This window comes from Mesoplodon densirostris, chromosome 5 (genome assembly GCF_025265405.1).
Source record: "Mesoplodon densirostris isolate mMesDen1 chromosome 5, mMesDen1 primary haplotype, whole genome shotgun sequence".
Lineage (NCBI taxonomy): Eukaryota > Metazoa > Chordata > Mammalia > Artiodactyla > Ziphiidae > Mesoplodon > Mesoplodon densirostris.
The window spans coordinates 61,500,152-61,520,979 of NC_082665.1; the positions used below are offsets into that span (position 1 = coordinate 61,500,152).

General features: G+C 35.2%; 1 protein-coding gene across 3 annotated transcripts in view; it reads right to left on the reverse strand.

The window, feature by feature from the left end:
• The window catches only part of ZBTB20 (zinc finger and BTB domain containing 20), a 288,208-nt gene that overhangs the window by 220,802 nt on the left and 46,578 nt on the right, over nucleotides 1-20,828 (reverse strand). The window lies entirely within an intron of this gene.

Consider the following 20,828-nt stretch of genomic DNA (forward strand, 5'->3'; position numbering starts at 1 on the left):
TTTTTTTCCCTACCAGAGTAGCTGAAACGGGCATACGTTTAGGGTGCTTTGGTGACACAAACTAATTATATAGTTATCAGGAGATAATAAGGCAGCAATAATGAGAGTTACTATAGCTATCACGTAGGTATCATGCAATTTCTCCAGTATGCCATGCAGTGTGTCCCAGTCACCATGTAATTACCTCATCACTACCCCATTGTTTTATGGAAAATGCTTATCTCACCCTAACAAAACCTTTTCTGCCACATTTGGAAAAAAAGTAGAATTCTTAGTTCTTATTTCCAGTACCACTTATTCCCAGTAAGATGCTATCTTGCAAATTTAAGAGAAACACATGTCCTCTCCTGAAAATTTGCTTTTACATGGAGCAAATGGAGCAATTCTGTTTTCTTTTGCTTTATTTCACCCAGGTGAGAGAAGTAATTACTAAAAATTCATACATTTTCTCTTCTGTTTTTTTTTTAAAAAGCAAACAAACAAAAACACCAAAAAAAAAAAAAAAAAAAAAAGAAAAGACCCAACCTCACCCTATTTACTTAGGATTCATTTAGTCTGGCACTTCCCCCCTACTCTTCCCTTTCAAATCTCAGTCACTCACATTTGTTTTTTCCTGGAATTATGGTGTAAATCATTCTTAACAAGCTAGCTTGAAACATGTCTCACTCAGTAGAAACACATAAGCCACTAAAATTGAAACATGGAACTGCAAGCTTGAAACTCTTTCTAACTATTTTTTTGGGCCACTCTTCTGAAGGACACGCCGAGTTTCCCTTGCAGTGCTGTAACCCCTGTGTCACACAGTTAGGATAACATCACAGACCAAGACGAAAGGATAAAGAGAAGGCACTGGCAAAAGAAGAGGTGGGTGGTTCCTTTATTCCCCCCAGTTGGGCAGACAACCCTATGAAGCAAGGGTTGTAGTTACTGCTTATTTATCTCAAGTTGATGGCTTGAAGTTTGACCTCACTAAGACCTCTGGATGACATCCCACCTGAGAGTTCCAGTTTAAAACAGGATGGAGTGGCTTACTTTGCAGCACAGATGAAAGCTGCTTCCAATTCTGCTTTTATTAGTCACCTCTCAGTCTGATAGCTTCCCATTCATTTGTACACTTAACTCAAGTTGTGGTCAAAATCACCCTCAGATTTAGAAGGGCCAGCAAAATTGCTACCCCATCCTATAGCATTGCTCTTCAATCACACAGTTTCTCCATATATAGTTGATGGCCTTTGAGATGCAAAATGCACCACTTTAATGTAGTAGAAGTCCCTTTCATTGCATTGCCAAATCTATTTAGCAGAATCTGCTTGGAATAATCTGTCCCTAGACTTGAGGATGCGCAGTGATTTTAAGCATTTTAAGCTAACGATAATGGTTAGTGCTGAGAACAGATGTACCTGGCTGTGATGTGATCTATTCCAGTAGGCTTTTATGAGCTGTTCATTCCTATTGACTTAGCATTTTATGTCTGTGTTTTTGCCTGGTGTGATGGTTGCATAGGGGTGTCATGTGTGTATTTTCCTGATGTGTGATGGCTGCACGGGGGGCTGTGTGCATTTTCTCAGTGCACTGGCTACACAGGATGTTGCGTGTGTGTTTGCCTGGAGTTATAGCTGCACGTGCTATTGTGTGACTCTTCCCCCCACCATTTGATGCCTGCTAGCAGGGTCCTATGTGTATCTTTTTCCTAGTGCGATGGTTGCACTCGTTGCTCTTCTAATGATGGACATTTCTAGCAATTATCTATCTACAGGGTCCTGGGAAAAGAACTGCAGTAAAATCAATAAACAGTTCTAGACAGGGCCTTGTAAACATGAAATGACACCCCTGCATAAATGCCTTTTCCTACCATAGCATGTTAAAACCCAAGTGCTGTTACCTTATTGGCACTGGGATAAAATTTCTATGGTCTCTCCATTTCTTTCATATATTGCAATCGTTTGGGGGAGTTTGAGATTAGTGCTGGTTGAGGGCTTTTACACATGAATCTAGCTAGTGACATTTTTTACTACATTGTCCTATGCATTACTTCTTATACTCCATCCTGACTTGCTCTGGTATAACAGCTGATATTCTGAAAGTGAATATGCCTTTTATTTATTCCTGCAGTCTCACCAGGCCCTCCCCACATGCCCACTACCTCACACACACACAACCTCCTCCCTTACTGCTTTCTGGTCTCTGTATCCCTCCTGCGTTCACCAAATGGAACTGACAAAGAAAAGAACCAATGAGGTTAAAGTCTTTTGAAACCCCTGGAATACAGATGAGCTGGGAGGCATCTGGAAACAAAACCAGACACTTGAAATCAAAGAGACAAGTAAATTACTATCCCAATCTAGGAAGAATAACTAAAGGTGTCAGTGGGGTTCCATTGATAGCACTTGGCCCTGGGCCAGAATGCCAAGGGTTCAAACTCCATACCAGCTTTGGGCTCGGGCCCAAGACTTGCCACTGCAGGGTGCAGCAGCATGTGCAGCAGTATTAAAGGTGTCAGCCTTCTGCAGAGAGGTTAAGTCCAAGTCCTTCTGCCTGTTTGTCATTATACCCCAGAGGGATGCAGAGATAACCCTCGCTTCCTCTCCAGTGCCTTTCTCAACAAGACAGGCTGTGGGGAGCTGTGCTCAGCAGCAGTATTTACTAATATCAGTACTGTACAATTAATGAAATGCCCCTTTCCTGATAAGGCTGCTTGAAGAAATAAAGTACGTGCAAGAACATCCAACTGCCTCCCCCCTTCTCCCTCCAAAAAACCTGATGTCTGTCCTAAAGATTCTTCCATCAATGCAAAGAGCTAAGTTTGGAAACCTAAAACCACGTGTCTAAATGAAAGGAAATGTTTTCATTGGAACAGCTTACATGTCTGGTACACTTGCATAAAAACTATCGCGTAGCATTTTAGAGCTAAAATTGCTATAAAATGCTTAATACAGTAAGAATAATTATGAGATTTTGCACGCACAGCTGGTATACAACTAAAGTCTCAGCCACAGATTCAGTGGAGCATGGGAAAACCATTTATAAAAATTCCTGGTATGCCAGTTTAACTCACCATCAACAGACCATCAACACTCCCTCCATTCTTTAGGTGGATGGGGGAGATATTTACCTACCGAATGCTTTGTTTCTCCTTTTATGGATGTCATTAATACTCGATTCAAGGAATTCTAGTCATTACTTGACAGTGGCAATATAAATAAATTGTAATAGGACACAAATGCCCTGAACACAAGGCTTTTCCATTGAGCACAGGAGTTACAAATACGGTAAACAATAAACCAAAAGACCAAACTATTAAGTCTACCTGTAATACCATGCCCCTTTTTCCTCCTTCTTTCTTCTATTCCATCACCGCTTCTCATCTCCCTTCTCTTTCTCTAAGATTCAAATACTTGAGTGACTTCCTAGGTGTTCTGAATGCCCGTGGTCACAGCCCACCTGGCCTTGTCTTCCCCTGGGTAACACCCAAAGGATGGAACTTAACTTTCTCCTCAAATTATGATAGTTCTTTCTTCTCCATCCCCCCCAGCATCAGCTAACAATCACTTAAAAAGGAGCTAAAGTAATTTGGATGAGATGTTAATGATTAATAATAATTTATTATTATAAATAATAATAATAATAATTTATTATTATTTCTTGATAAAGATTGAATTAAAAGACAAGGAAGAACCTCTTTATTTTGGCTTTATAGGGTCTATGGGAAATGCCATAATAGGTGAGATGATTGTAATCAGAGGCATTGCTGGATGCTTCATTGCATGGCCTTGGTCAGAGAAAGAGAAGCCACAGTGGGTATTTGGGAACCCTCAGGGAGACAGTCTGTGGACACAAAGGCAGCGTAGTACAATATAAAATGAATTGGACCAGAATCAGGAAATCAAAATTTGCGTATCAGTAAACTTTGCCAACAAGTGTTTAGGCAAGTCATTACACTCTCTTAGCTGAGAAATGAGGGCCTTGGATTAGAAAATCTCCATGGCTCCTTCCAGCCCTGAAATGAAGATCATGTCATGGCTCTCTGATGGAAGATCAGTTGTTTCTCTTAGTTTAGCTGCTTCCTCCAGCTAAGAATTAGTGTCTCTCAATAAAAATGGCTGACATTCCACATGGAGCTATCCAACTAAAGGAGTGTTGATGTCCATAAATAAGCTTTAAGCTCTTTGCCTACTACCTGCATATACTACTTCTGAGCAGGCTCCTTTATGCTCTACAGATATTTTCTTAGCATTTTGTTTCTCATTTACTTAATTTGACAAACATTTAATGAACACTTCCTATATATGAAACACAGAGCTAGTCACTGAAGACAAGGCAGAACAGGACACCATCTTTGTATCCTAAGAAGCACAAATGAGTCTACTATTCTTGTCCATTCTCTCTATCTCTCTTTCACTTCTGTGCATAAACATGTATACTTCTAAAACTATAAGAGTAGTATAGAAAAAATAAGGGGAATTAGACTTATCTAATCTGTGCTCAGTCCAAAGTACTGTTTATCTTCAGCAAAAGACTGATAATAATTGGTATTAAAAAATTATAGTCATTCAAATATGCACTTCAATTGTATAAAGGGTATTTATCAACATGTATTTTGAGGTCACTGATGTACATTAAGAACAGCAATCTGGGTGGCAAGAAGATTATAAAGGCAAAACAATCCATCCTGTAGGATTCCTGATAAAATTGTAGGATAAAATTGGTGACTCTTTTAAATAGTCTCTGGGGAAGTTAAGAACACAGAATATTTTTGTTTAGTATTTTTTTCTTCTGAGGATTTTGGGTTCTTATCCCTCCAAACTTTCTTCCTGAATTAATAATAATAACTGCCATTTATTGAGTGCATATTAAATTACAGGCACTTCCAATACAATATTGTATGATAAGAAAATAATTCTGCAATGTAGATATTATCACCCTCATTTTACCGATGTGAAAACTGAGGCTGAGGAGGGTGAAATAATTTGTCAAAGATAATACAGTTTGCAGAGTTGGGATTTAAGCTCAGGTTTGTCTTTGTCTGTGAAACATAGCTCCATAAACGTGTCTTGGTTCTAACTATTTAAAAAATAACTAATCTTGTTTGAATGCTTTGTTAACAAACAAGGAAAACAACCTTCATATTCTTTCTTCACACTCATTCATTCCATTACATATAGCACAATGAAAACAGGAGATGGTTAAGATTTTTCTAAGATTTGGATGCCTTTTCATATTTATCTGGACTGAGATGAATAATTAAGTTTGGGGCTCTCAATCAAAAGTAAAAGAATGAGCTATTTGCTATCTGAATAAGTATTTGTTGTTAATTGATCAGACATGGATAAGGGGTGTTATTACAACTATATTTGTGAGATATGATTTACGTTGTTCTACTGCATATTACTCTGTGCTGTTTTTCATTTTCTTGCACTTTGGACTTTCTGTTTTATTTTTATGAATTTAGTCACAGTTGGTTGTGTTTTGAACTTTGTAAAAATGTAATTCTAAGAAAATTAAAAAAAGAAAAAGAAAATATTTTCAAAATGATGTCAAAATCAAATCTACCCCTCACTAATTTGATTTGTAGGAAATGGAGAACAAAGTATTGAAAGCAGAATGCTTTTTAAATACATCCTAATTACTTCAATGTGCAAATGGACTGACTAAATCAGAGCATGCATTTAACACTTTGCACTTCAATTGTGCTTATTCATCTAAGTTCTATAGATAGCAATCCCATTAAAAAAAAAAGGAGATAAACTTCACTATAGTCAGTCATTCTATAGTTATCTGGGGAAAATTATCATTCTTAAATTCAAGCTTACCTCTCAAGTCCACTCACTTTTGGACTAATGCAGAAGATCATTAGTCCAAATAATAGATAATTTACTGCAGCTACTCAAGTTTTCCCAATTGACCCTATCTTTCCTATTCTTCTCTTCTGCTTTTAGTGGGTGCGCTGAGGGGGTGGGGTAGTAAAGGCACACAGTATGAAGCAGGCCGAGTGAGTCCTGAGGAATGATGCTATGGGCTGGAGATGATACACAATCTAGGATGGGATGGAGTTATGATGTCAGGGTTACTTAGGGCTTGGTCTGGGACCACCTACACCAGAATCTCCTGAGGAACATGTTAAAAAGACATATTTCAGAGTCTCACCCCAGAGCAACTAAACTGAATGAGTGTCTCTTGAGGTGGAACTCAAAGATCTACATTTTTAACAAGCTTCCCAAGTAATTCTTATGCTACTGAAGCCCGAAAAGCACTGGCTTATGCACTTATGCAGCTCTCTGATTCTATATCCAGGGGCAGCACCACTAGTATACCTCTGTACCTTCTGTCCCAGTTCTCAAGATGGATGTTAAAGTATACATAGCTGACCTGGGAGGCACTAATTGTAGTAATAATAGCCCAAGGGCTTAGCCAGGCACGGTGCTGTTTGATATGCAAGATCTCATCGGATCCCCACAACAAGGATTATGAGTTAAGTATTATTACTAATCCCATGTTTCAGACGAGGAAATTGAGATTCAGAGAGATGTAGTAAGTTGTTGTGAGTGTCACATTAATTATTGCAAGAGCTCTTAAGCTTTAACTCTTTAACTCTTAGCCTTGTGGAAAAATATGTTCTTGAAAGATGTTTACTCCCAAAGATGTTCATGATTTGGTGATAACATCATTGTAAAGGAACTTACCTAAATACTAGTAAAATTGGTTATATAATTAACCAATCATAGGTTAATGTATAATAACCTATACATAGGGTGTGAGCATTTGTATCCAAGTAACTCTTCCCTTAGGTTATTTGTATAGTTACTAAAATCATCTAAACTAAGTTGCTGATCTTTCATTAGTTCTTTCAACAATTATGTACTTTGCCAGAACCTGAGGTGACAAGGATAAATAGGACAAGGCCTCTGCCTTCGTTAGACTTACAGTTCAGTAAAAGAGATGAGCTTGTGTACAACTGGTTCTGGGTTAACTTGTAGTCAGTGGAGGCCTGAGCTGGAGAGAGAGTGGTCATTCTCCTGGCAGAAAGGAAAAAGGGTGCGGTCTGGAAATTTTTATTTACGCCAGCACTATGCCATTGGCCAGTGTAAGGAATCCAGATTTTTTAAGATTACATTTTTACTTATACAGTTTTGTTAGAAAAAGGGCAGACTAAGTTACTTGTGTATTTTGGGCTGATAAAACTTTATGTGGTTCATTCTTTCTGGCATCCAACTGGGTTTCTTTTTTGACTAAATTCTGGGTACAGAGCCAAGTTAGTTGTTATGTTTATTCATTCTTACACAGAGCAGCCGAGATTCTCCTCTTGGGATGGGTGCCTGATAAATGTTATCAGTAGTAGCTCATGCCACCCAATAAAAGTGACTCTATAGAGACACTGTCTGTGTTCTTTACTTCATTTTCATCTGTTTCAATTACTGAAAATGCTATTAGATTATGAAATTTTTACAATATGAGAAATTTAGGAGTTAAAAACAATTGAAAACATAAAGAGGGCTCTAGATTTCTTCCCTTGTGATAATCTCATATACATGTAAATGTGGTCTGAGCATATTAATGTCAGAGCTGATTGATGGACTAAAAAAAATGAGGTTCTGCAATGTCAAAGTGCAGGCTGATAATCTAAGGCAAATGTACAAGAATCTAAAAAAGAGAAAGAAATTCTGGGAAACACTGGGCAATAGAAACTATATGATATGATTCAGAAAATATATATCATATTTAATATGATTAAGATTCTAAAAATTGATATCTCAAATACTTCAAAAGCTTAATAAATTGGAAAAGCAAAACATTTTAATCCCTTTATGAAGTGATACATAGTAGACATGTGTTCTTAAGTTGAATTAGTATCAGAGTTGGAATTATTTTTATTTAGATTATTTGCTGTTTGCTTAAAAATTTTACTTTTCTAATCATTAGAGTATTTTTAGAATATTTAGAAAGTTTAAGAAAAAGAAGAAATAAAATATCACTTAATTCCATCATACAGAGGTACTAGTACTATTCATATTCTAATGTATTTCCTTTGATTGTAACCAGATACATTTTTGGTTACATTCATTTTTCTAATTTGGTATCATTTTGGGATCATGTTAGGTATACAAGTTTCTTTTGTATCAGGTATTTTCAGTTACAATGTTTCATGAACATTTCCTAGTAAAATAATTACTTAAAATATCTTTAATAACTATGTAGTTAATAATTATTATATAATAATATATGTATGTTCCATAATTTGCTTAATAATTTCTTTGATTAAATATTTAAGCTCTCTTCTTTCACTTTTATAAATGACATTGTGATGAACAAGTCTTTGCATACAAATCTTTGTCTGAGTTTCTGGTTCCTATAGATAGATTCCTAAAAATTAAATGACTGGGCCAAAAGACACATTTTTAAAGAAAAGTCCTTGATAATGTAATGCCATATTACTTTGCAGAATTTCGTGTCAACACATGCCCCCTCATCACTATTATATGAATGACAGTTTTACTGCACATTTATCAGCATTGAGGATTATTATTTTTATAAATAATGTCTTTGGGTGTTAGTGAGTTGAAATACTTTTTCATATGTTTATCAGACATTTGTATTTCCTCTTTCAAAATTTTTCTTTTTATAATCTTTTTAGATTTTTTTGAACAAATATACATCTCAGTACCTTCATGTCTTTTGCTTCCACTTCCTCTCTAGAGTATCACTATACTCCAGACTCTCCTGACCTAATCCTGAACCTTGGCATAATGTCTGCCTAGTCTGTAGTTCAAATTTCTTCCATTCTTATCCATTCTATACACTACTGCCTAATAGTATTTTGAAAATACTGCTTTTGTCATGTCAGTCCTGATCAAGAACCTACAGCAACTCCCAGTTATTTATCTATTGGCTAAATTCAACTGCCTTCTTTAGGGGAAAATTAATCCCATTCTTGGATATCTCCTTATGAATTCTGTTGATTAACTTAGGATATTGATGTATGGAACTTACATGCAGTTAAGTTTTTAAATATGAGTTTTTATATGTGAGTATTTATATACAATCTAGAGAGGCACACACACGATATTGATACTAGACATGAGCACTGGAAGGGGATTTACAGAGCATCAAACCCAACTCTTTACATTTATAAATGAAGAAACTGACTCAAAGAGTTCAACAAATTACCCAAAGTCATAGAGCTAGTTAAATGATAGAACTGGGACTAGAAATCAAGTCTCCTGATTCCCAGTTCAATGCCTTTTAAATAGGGAATAATAAAAAATGATTTTTACAATTTAAAGAATAGAAACAGCTAGGAAAACCATTTAATTTCAGACTGATCTTATGTATAAAAGATTGTTAAAATCATGTCACATAGAAGGCTTGAGTGTTCTTATAAACATGAATAATATGTACTTATAAATTGATCAAAGTGTCATTATAATTTTCAAAAAATTTGCACATCAGCAAATGACCCAGTTTATGCTCGTTTGCTTTCTTCTTGTTAATCTACATTGTTTTCTTTAATCTGCTTTGCTACAATAGAAGCACGGTATTTTTATTCTAGCATGTTGCAGATCATCATTAAGTTTCTTGGTAAGATCTAGTGGTATTCAATGGAAAATCCAATTTGCCTAGCAACTTCTATAAAGAATTTCCTTTAACAGTAATTGGGGATTTTAAGAACTACCCTTAAAAAAGAACTATTTCAAAATTCCTCTATATAAATAGTAAACAACATGAACTATTTTGTAAGAAAATGGGCTGTGAGACTGGGAGTTGCCAAATATACTAATTATTTATAGGGATAGGGTAGGGCACAAGGGGCCAATGTGGGAATAGCTATGAATTGAACTGACTTGGATAGGCGCTCATTGACGGTAAAGTGTTGATTCACAAAGCATGTATTTGCCCAACAAAAGTACTGACAGAAAGAGTGTTTATTAAATCATATGGCAGTGCCACAGTTACAGAATCCAAGGTTTAAATGAATAGGTGGGTCATCCAGCAGTAGAGGGAGACTAAAGAGATCTTAGCTATGTTTTCTTTCTCCGTGTGCATGTGTGTGCACACAAAATAGGTCTATTCATTTCATACTCAACAAACATTTATTAAGCACCTACTTTGTGCTAGAAGCTATTACCAAAATAAATGATCCAGTTTTTTGTGATTATCCTCTCCACAGCTGTATCATAGAGATGCATATTAACCTATACCTGACTAATGCATTATAACAAAAACTGAGAAAGTGGGTAGGAGGAGAGGATTGAAGGAGCGGCATCCTAAATTTCTCATTTTATACAGCATACAATTTCATTAATGTTGATAGTTTAAAAAAGTAGGTTTAAATATTTTAAAAAAAATAACAGTAATCATTACTAGAAGAACAAACTGTGCTTTAAAACTCCCAAATTGCTAGACTGATAACAAACAAATAATATAGCCATATACCAAAAGAGAAAGAGAGAGAGAGAGGGCCAAGGATGCAGAAAAACACAGAAAGTAGTAAATAAACTTTCTGAGAAAGTACCAGATATATTTTTTACAACAATAAATATTAAGTTAATTAGTTTATTATTAAAATAAACACTATAACATAGGCTTAAAAAACCCACAAAATCTAACCATAGGGTAGTATTTTAAGAATACTAGTTTTGGTAGTGGAGAAAACTGAGCTCAAATATTACTTCTGCCATTTACTAGTCATAACCTCTTTCCTAAGAGGAAATTTATTTAGCTTGTTTATATCAATTTCCTAGTTTATGAAATGTAAATAAAAATAACTGATTATAGAGAGAATTGAATAAAACAGTATCTATAAAGTTCAGTGCCCAGCACCATTAAACATTCGATAATAATAACTATTATTTATAATATTGGTTTTAAAATGATGTATCTAAATGAAAGAGAGGTAAAAATCAAAGGAGTGTTGTTCAAGATATACTGATAACTGAAAAAACTTATACAATATAAAATGAATAAAACTAAAGAGGCAGAGTGAGACTTAAAAAGAAAGTAATCATTTCTGTAAAGAAAAAAGCAGTGAGGAGGGCTGAAGCCATAAGCCTACTGAAATCTGGATCCATAAGCACATAGAGATGGCTGGGAGTCTAGGTCTTTGAAGTAATGGGGCCAAAATGTTTCCATATGAAATGGTGGATCTAAGTCTGTCTTACTACTTCAACAAGAGTCTACACAAAGTATGGCCAACTGCTGCCTGGGGCAATAGCTTATATAGAGCTGAAGGCACTGAAAGGTGGAAGGGTGAAGATACAGCCTCAGCCTTGAGATCAAATATTCCTAAAGGTAAACTGAAAGGACACCTTTGTAAGATTTGGATTAGGAATATTAAGCCAGGAATGCAGATAGGGGCAACTGGAAAACCATTAGTCAGTGAGGTATGAAAAAATTAAGAGAGAGAGAGAGAGAGAGAGAGAGCTTACCAACAGGCAAGACAAAACAGCCTTATGACCCACATCAACCTGCAAAACAGAATTCTAAAACATAGCAAGGTAGGTTTATTCCTAGGTATTTTATTCTTTTTGATGCGATGGTAAATGGGATTGTTTCCTTAATTTCTCTTTCTGATCTTTCATTGTTAGTGTATAGGAATGCGAAACAACCACAAAATTAATAATTGGAACATTCACTCCAGATAAATTTGATTTTATAGAACTGTCTGACAATGACCTCAAAATGAGTATACTTGCAATGTTCAGAGATAAATAAAAGAATCATACCTGTAAAAAGAACAAGAAATTATTAAATAAAAATAGACAAGATAAGAATAGATGAATAAAAATCAATCAGAAATCTTAAAAATGAAAAAAAATGTTCACTGTCATAAAAATGCAATAGATGGGATAATTTAAGATTGGGTAGTTTCAAGGAGAGGATTAAGTGAGTTGGAAAGTGATATTAAGGAATTCACTCAGAAAAAAAAATCACAGAAAGTAAAATATGCTTTTAGAAAATGAAAAAGCGGTTGAGATATGGTAAATTGACTGGGAAACACCAAAATGTAGCTATAAAAATCCCAGAAGGATAAAATGAAGGTAATGACAAATATACAATAAAAGAAAAAAAATAGCTGAGAATTTTCCAGAATTAGAGTCTTGAGATTAGAAAATATATCCTTAGTTCATGACTGATAATTTAAAATAAATTCACATCTCAACACATTTCAGAGAAACTATAAGATATTAAGGATACAGAAAAATTCTAATAAGTTACCAGAGGGAAAAGGCAGAGTACTTAAAAAGAGATGAAAAATAGATTGATAGCAGACTTTTCTTAAGTAATGATAGTTGACAGAACAATAGTCTAAGATATGATTGAGTAATATCTTCAAATGCTGAGCAAAAACACCCAGTTAAATTGTTATTTAAGGTAAAAGATAAATAAAGACATTTTTAGGTATACATAAAGAGTGTACTACCCAGGGCCCTCAGAGAATTACAGAAAGATGTAATTCAACAAGAAGGAAAGTAAATCCATAAAGGAGGCTATAGAATACACAAATAATGGTGCACATAGTAGTAACTAAAACTATGAGTAAATACAATAAAGTGTTGATTATAAAAATAAATGATAATTATTTTTGGACATGTTTAAAACAAATAAGTAAAACTAAAACTCTATTCAACAATTAAAACAATGAGAATGATACTTAAGAAGTAGATAAAACATGCTAAACACATTTTTTTTTTTACATTAAGGACAAAGCCAGAAATACTAAGAAGTGGATTTTATTTTTTATTAGAAAAATATGTAGTTAGGTATACATATAAAAATTTTAGTATGAGCACTAAAGAAAAAGATAAGCCACCTATGGACTTCAAGCCCAGCAGTAAAATCCATGTACTAAAAAGAATTTTTAAAACATTTTTTTCAATCAAAGTTACATGAAACACATCTTATTATAGTGCAATTAAATTCAGAATCAGTAATAAAAATAGAGCAAATATATGTTTAGAAAATAGAATTGTACACTTTTTAATTTTTGGCTGCACTGAGAGGCATGCAGGATCTTAGTTCCCCAACCAGGGATCGAATCCACACCCCCTGCAGTGGAATAACAGAGTCTTAATCACTGGACCACCAGGGAAGCCCATAGAAACATACACTTCTAAATAACTTAAGAGTTAAAAATAAATCAAAAGAGACATTACAAAATATTTAAAATTGAACAAAACTACATATCAACACATGCTATGCAGCCAAAGAGAAACTTGAATAAGAATTTAGAGGCCGATTTATTTTGAAAAACAATAAGAAGTATTAAAATTAAATGAGTAATAATTCAACTCAGGAATCTAGAAAAATTATCTAAATAATAAAGTAGAGTGAAAAAAATAATGTTGACAAAAGCAGAAAGTAATGATATAGAATACAAAGACACAATAAAATAGATAAGCAAAATCAAAAGCCAATTTTTGAAAAAAGTTAATGCAACAGAAAAATGTCTAACAGCTAGTAAGAGAAGAGGCTAACATAAATAATATTAGGAATAAGAAGGGGACATAATTAAAGAAAAAATTAAAAATCATAAGACTTTATGAAGAGCTTTGTACAAATAAATTTAAAAGTGTAGATTTACTGTTAATTGTATATTTTCCAAAAACAACTTCTTAAAATTGACTTAAGAAGAAATATAACCCTTGAATAAACCAATAGCCATGGAAGAAAAGGAACTGATGATAATCAAAAGTCCATCCTACACTACCTACCCCCTACTAACCAAAAATAATGGGTCCAGGTGATTTTAGAGGCAAATTTAACCAAATCTTCAGAATAGGTAATCTGTGTAATATAAAAACTATTTCAGGGCTTCCCTGGTGGCGCAGTGGTTGAGAGTCCGCCTGCCGATGCAGGGGACACAGGTTCGTGCCCCGGTCTGGGAAGATCCCATGTGCCGCGGAGTGGCTGGGCCCATGAGCCATGGCCGTAGAGCCTGCACGTGCTCCGCAACGGGGAGAGGCCACAACAGTGAGAGGCCCGCGTGCCGCAAAAAAAAAAAAAAAAAAAAAAAAAAAAAAACTATTTCAGAAATAGAAAAAAAAAAATAAGAAAGAAATGTTGCTCAACTTATTTTATGAGGTTAGTATCACCATGACACCAAAACTCTGCAACAACAGTTTTAAGAAAAGAAGAAAATTAAAGACTAATCTCCCCATGCAAACATACTATTAAACTCTCAGCAAATTAAAGTCAAGAGTGGATTTAAAAAACACAACAGGACCAAGTAAAGTTTTTTGCAGGAATGTAAGAAGTGTTTACTATCAATAAATGTATTAATATCACATAAAATATTAACATATTAATGGGAAATTTTAATCATATTATTGATGCAGAAAATTCATTATACAAAATTCAACTAGTATTCTTGATTAAAAATGCTTAGCAAACTTTAAATAGATGATGGGAACTTTCTTACAATAATTTTGATTTATCAAAATCCTAAGCATTTCCATTAAAGAAAGAAACAGAGCATTCCGAATATCACTGCTTCTACTCCATGCTATATAGAGGTCTCAGTAATGCAATATGACAGGAAAAAGAAATTGAACATTTAAGAATTGAGAGTTAAGAGACAAGTGGGAATTATTTACTGATGATATACATGTCTATGTAGAAAACCTAAGAGAATTTCAGTTTAGCCAGTGGAACTAATAAGAGAGTTCAGCAAAGTTGCTGAGTATACACCAATAATAACCAATAAACAATACAGTGGAAAACAGATTCTATACATAATATCATGAAAACTAAGTTATATGAGAGGAACTCTAACAAAACAGGTTCAAGTGAGACCTTTATGGTGAAAATTATAAAACATTATTAAAGAACTTGAAGGAAGAGCTGATTAAGTAGAGGAATATAGTCTTAATGTCAGAAAGACACAGTGTTATAAGAATATCCATTCTCCTCCAGATTATTCTCTAAAGTTAATGTAAATACAAACAAAATTCAGCAGGGCTTTTGCCAAACTTGACTGACGAACCTTAAAATTCATATTGAATAGCAAAAGGCCAAGAAGAGTCAAGAGAACTTTAAAGAAGAACAATGTAGGGAGATTTACCTTACCAAATAACAAGAATATTATAAAGCTATGGTAATTAAGGCACTTTTGTGTTAGCACAAGAATAGAGAAACAGTCCACTGGATAAAGATCCTAATAAACAGATTTGATGTAGGCAAAAGATGGCATTACAAATTAGGGGGTAAGGATGACTAATTTGTTAAATGGTGCTGGGATAACTGGGTTATCCACATGGAAAGAGAATAAAATATGATGCATGTAAGATACCATATACAAAAATAAATGCCAAGAAGATTAGAGATCTAAATGTAAAAGGCAAAACTTTAAAACTGTTAGAAGAAAATATAGGAAGGTTTCTTAAGGATCTTGTCATACGGAAGGATTTTTAAAAATGACATAAGAGCACAAACCATAAAGGAAAATATCAATAAATTTGACTGCATTAAAATTAGAAACTCTTTAAAATAAATGCTACTACAGACACAGTTAAAAGAGAAACTGAAAATTGGGAGAGGACATTTGCAATCTATATTGCCCAAAGGACGAGAATCCAGAATATTACAACCACCACCAAAACCAAAACCAAAAGCTGTCCAAAACAACAATAGCAAAACAAATACCCCAATAAAAACATGGGTGAAGATACAAATAGGCAACACACATGAGGAAATCCCAGTGGTTTATAAGTGAAAAAAATTTTAAACGATATATTATTCAATCCCCCTCAGTCTGACAAAAATGTAAAAACTTTGGCCATTCCAAAATGTTGTGAAGCATGTGGAGAAGATCTCATAGATTGCTAATGAGAATGTAAATTGGTACTACCATTTTAAAGAGAGAAATTTTATAGTTCTTAGTAAAGTTAGTAAAGTTTAATTTAAAAAATAAAAAATATATAATAAAAATTTCAAAATGCATTATTTCTTACAGTTTAGCATTTCCTCCTCTGTGTACAAACACATACAAAAATATTAACTACAATTTTGGTGGTGATTGAGAAATACTGGAAATAATGTCTAACAATTAGAGACTCAGATTTTAGTGATACATAGAGTAGAACGCATTTTATGTAAGTCATAATACATGGCTTATGTAAAGCTAATTCATGATGACAGAGATCAGAAGAGTTTTGCTTGTTTTTAACGTTCGTTAAAGTTTTGGAGGGTATTGCCTATAAGGGGGCATGAGGGATTCTTCCTAGGTGTTGTGAATGTTTTGTATATCTTGGATTGAATATTGTCACATGGATGTATACTTACATAAAAGCTCATCAAGCTATACACTTAATCTGTGTACTTCACCATATATAACTTAGGATAACATATGATAAAAAACAGGTTGGGAAAAAAAATTTCCACATTGATTGAGGTTTGTTTAACTTGGGTGCTGGATTCTTGTATGTTCACATTATTCTTTATACTTTTATATGCTTGAAATATTTTACATTAAAAAATTGATAAGACAAAGACTACTGCTTTTCCTAACTAGAATTAATCAAGGTAAAAGAAATCACTAGTGTCATCTTCTCCTCTTCACTGTCCCTGACACTAGGTCCAACTATTCCAGGAATCAATAAACACTTCAGAGCCAAACATACTTACAAAGCGATCAAAAGCAAAACTTGCAATTCATTTCTTGACTATGTGTAGAACCTAGGCTTCCTTAAGTGAATGACCGGCACTATGTATTGCTGATATGATGCTACTAATGCACAAAGATCATTCATCCATTTAGGTTTTTCCACTGATGAAGTACGGGATGAATTGCCAAGGATTTTTTTAATGTGAATCAACAGGTGGTTTGGCATCAATATTGCTATTTGTTTCTGGGCTTCACCTCTGGTTTCAGAAAAGAAAAAGAGACGATACTTTTTCAATGCAGTATTTCAAGTCAACCATATGGAAAGCAAGGTTTTATTCCAGCCAATTCTCTTTCTCTCAAAACGCGGAGGAAAAGCGCCAGCCACTGCTACTCTCACCACCAGCCACGGTACAGATGTTTGGAAAATGCAAAAATAGAGAAATGAAACAAAAAGAAAACCCTCAAAAATAAATTTTGCATAAGTGAAAAATAGAGTATATAATTATCATAGCTGCAAAAAGGTAAATGCATTTTGTGTTAAACTGAAAGAACCAAAACAAACAAAAACATTGATGTTTTAACTTAATGTTTTGTTGAAACTGATGATTACGAAGACCAACTCAAACGTGGCTAAAAGTGGGAATAAAAAACAGATTTCTTTTAATCTGATAAAAGATTTTTTATCTCCAAGAATGTTAGAATATGACCTACTTAAATGAATATTTATTAAAGGAATAATTATAGGCCCATTTAAAAATACATGTTTTCAGGTGTCAAAATGGGAATGGAGAAGTGTTACTTTGAAATCTTGTAGGAGAAAAGAAATAATTGAAATTATAATGGTTCCTTATACGACTCAGATAAAATACAGCTTGGGAAGAAATGTCTCCATACTGTTCAAATGTATGTCCCTGAATTGGCTTAGCCAATTCGTTGACTTGGTTTTTCCAAAAGCAAATGTCCTATTAGCTTTAAGCACATCGATGTAAATTACTCTTTGTTTAAAAGAAAGTTTTAAAAAAATAATGTAATTTCTGAGAGAACATTGCCTGAATTGAAAGTTAGACCTCGATTTAGGCCTAGCTCTGCCACAATCTTGTTATGTACCTTTGTTCCTGTTATAACTGAGCTGTTTGGGTCTCAGTATCCACATCTGTAAAGTGGGAGTGTGACACAAAGACAGAGCCCTCTCATCAAGCTCCTTTCCAGCCCCACCATTCTATGAATCTAATGAAATTACTCCAGCATGAGAGTTTTTCTTTACTTCCTTCCTTTCTTAAAATAGACAATCAAATAAGTAAATATATATTAAAAGCACATACATTAATCATCTATCCCTCTGAATAGGAAGAGAGAACATTGTTTTTTGTTGCCATTATCTATTCCCTAACGTGTATTTAAAAAGAGAGTTCCCATAAAAAAGATTTTTATTTTTTCCTGAATCAAAAATAGCATATCATTTCTTTGCCATTTACGTTCTATTAAGAAAGAAAACAGAAAATCATTACAGAAATCATATTAGGAACTTTAAGAAGGAAGAAAAAAGTCACTAAAATTCTATTTAAAATTCAAATGGTTCATTTACATGTTTTCTTTGACAGAAGATATCACTGCCACCTCAAACTCCCTTCACTTCCTTTTCCAGGGGCAATATCCTTAACTGTGCAAACCAGGACCCTCGTCACACACCTTTCCCACCTGTCTTCTGAGGTAACAAAGCTGCGGTATAGATTACAGCCTGAGATACTTGGGATGGGAGTAAAACATTTCATCTGGGAGACAGTACTGTGATACGTTTGCCAAATCTAGAAGAAAGTTAAGCCCCATCACTACTTTGGCAAGAAATTTCAGTTCTCATGGCTAAACAATGATCATCACTTTTACACAAGCCTTTTAAAAATGAAAGCACCTGGGGCGCCAGAAAGAAAATAGGTCTGCGAATGCAAGTTTTTCTGTCAATATTTAAACCAGATAAGACACTATCAATGCACCCTTAACCAAGGGTCTGAAAAGAATTCAGGGCACCTGACACCTTGGTGAATAAGAGAAGCTCAGCTTTATGAAAAGGCCAAAGTCTTTGGGGGCGAAAGCTCCATTGTTCCAAGTGCTGATCCGCCTAAGACACCAGCAGAGGCAGAATGCTTGGAAGCAATAGGCAAGGCTCCGGTTACAGGCTCCAGCTCTGGTGTATATGCTGATAAGCCTGGGATCCACCAGACGCACACTCAGGAAACACCAAGGGTGGGTCCCCCTGGGAGCGGAGGGCTCCTCAAACAGGAAGGCGAGAGTCTGAAGTTGCACAGTGTATGAGCACTCCCTACTGGCTGCTGAGGTTGGAGATGAACTGGTGGTTTCTGAGAAAGGGCTGTCCCAGGTTTCTGTGAGGAGGCTGATGGACGTACCTCATTTTCTAAGGGATAAGGGCGTGGCTCTGATTAGGTTTAGATTGCTCCAGATGTCATGCTGAATGAGGAGGAGGTGAGGAAAGGCTATGGATAGGAGGAAATCCAAGAACTGGCAAAAACTGTGTAAAACTGGTATATAATTTTCATTAACTCTTCCAGGTACAGTATTCCGCCCTTATCTGAGGGGGATAGGTTCCAAGAACCCCAGTGGATGCCTGCAACTACGGATAGGGCCAAACCCCATATACACGATATTTTTTGCTATACTACATACCTATGATAAGCCAGACACAGTAAGAGATTAACAACAACTAATAATAAAATAGAACCAATATAACAATATACTGTAATAGAAGTTATGTGAATGTGGTCTGTCTCTGTCTCAAAATCTCTTTTTGTACAAATTTAATGACTTTTCCATCTTAACTGAGCACTTATCATGCACTGTGGCCATAGCTATTGCAGTTTGATGTGTGACAGCAAAACTAGCATGAATTTCTTTTTCCTTCTTCACAATTTCATGGATGGAAGATTTGTTCTTACCAGAGATCTTAGCAACCTCAGCATACGATTTTTTTTTCGTAAGTTGAGAACTTTCACCTTTTCAACTAAAGGAAACACTTTACAGCTTCTCTTTGGCATATCTGATTTGCCAGCATCACTGCTCTTGTGCTCTGGGGCCATTATTAAGTAAAATAGGGTGACTTGAACACAAGCAATGCCGACTCAGTGGATCTGATAACTGAGCCTCCTACTAAGTGACTGACTCCTACTAAGTGACTAGGCAGTAGGATACACTGGACAAAGGGATGATTCACATCCCAGGTGGAATGGTGTGAGAGTTCATCATGCTACTCAGAACGGTGCAAAATTTAAAACAAATGAAGTTTATTTCTGAAATTTTCCATTTACTATTTTCATATTGCAGTTGACTGTGGGTAACTGAAACCAGGGAAGGCGAAACCGTGAATAAGGGGGGGACTTCTGTGTTAACGTTTTATAAAGTATATACAGACCTGTGTATGCACATGTGTGTGTTTGGGGTGAAGAGGGTGCGGGAGGAAATGAATTTCTATGTGGCTCATTTTATCCCAGCAACGGGAATCCTTGGGACAGTCCAATGTGCTTATACTATTTATGTTTTACCAGAAAAATCCCATCCATAAACTTGATGAAACTGCCTGGTGTGTTCACTATACCGCTGCATCTAAGCCCTAGACAGGTGGTCCCAAGCCTGGGGCAACAATATGCTATGTCTCCAATTCTCTGCCCTGTTTGGGTTCTTCTGTATAATAAGATGAAGGTCAAAATGGCAGCCTGCTAAAAGCAGAAGCATTTCAGTTGCAGGAATAACTTGCTTGTCATCAATTTGTTAATGCAATAGTCAAACATTTCTTTGACATGTACAGTATCAACTAACTTCAACAGATAAAGGGTCTAGAACAGGAAGATGCTGCAGATGCTTTAGCTCGGAGGAAGGCTTAGCAGAGCCAAAACGTCAGCAGGGCCTGTTTGTTCCATACTTTCCACTGGGCTCTGTGAAAGAAATGTTAGATTACTGCAATGACAAGTTTGTGACAAGCAAGTCATTTGTGCAACTGGTGCGCTCCTGTTTTTATCTGTTTACCATTCAGACTTGTGAATACCATTTCAAGCACTTACAGGATTTCTGGCTCCCATTAAGGGGAAATGGTTTCTCCATGTTTAGAATTTTCTGCCTCAAAGAGAATTACTAAGCAATTATTTATCCCTGTGGTCACAGTGTCACACAAAAGCACTCTTGTGTTGTTTAGTCGGACTGAATCATGAAATGGAGTCCTGGGGAC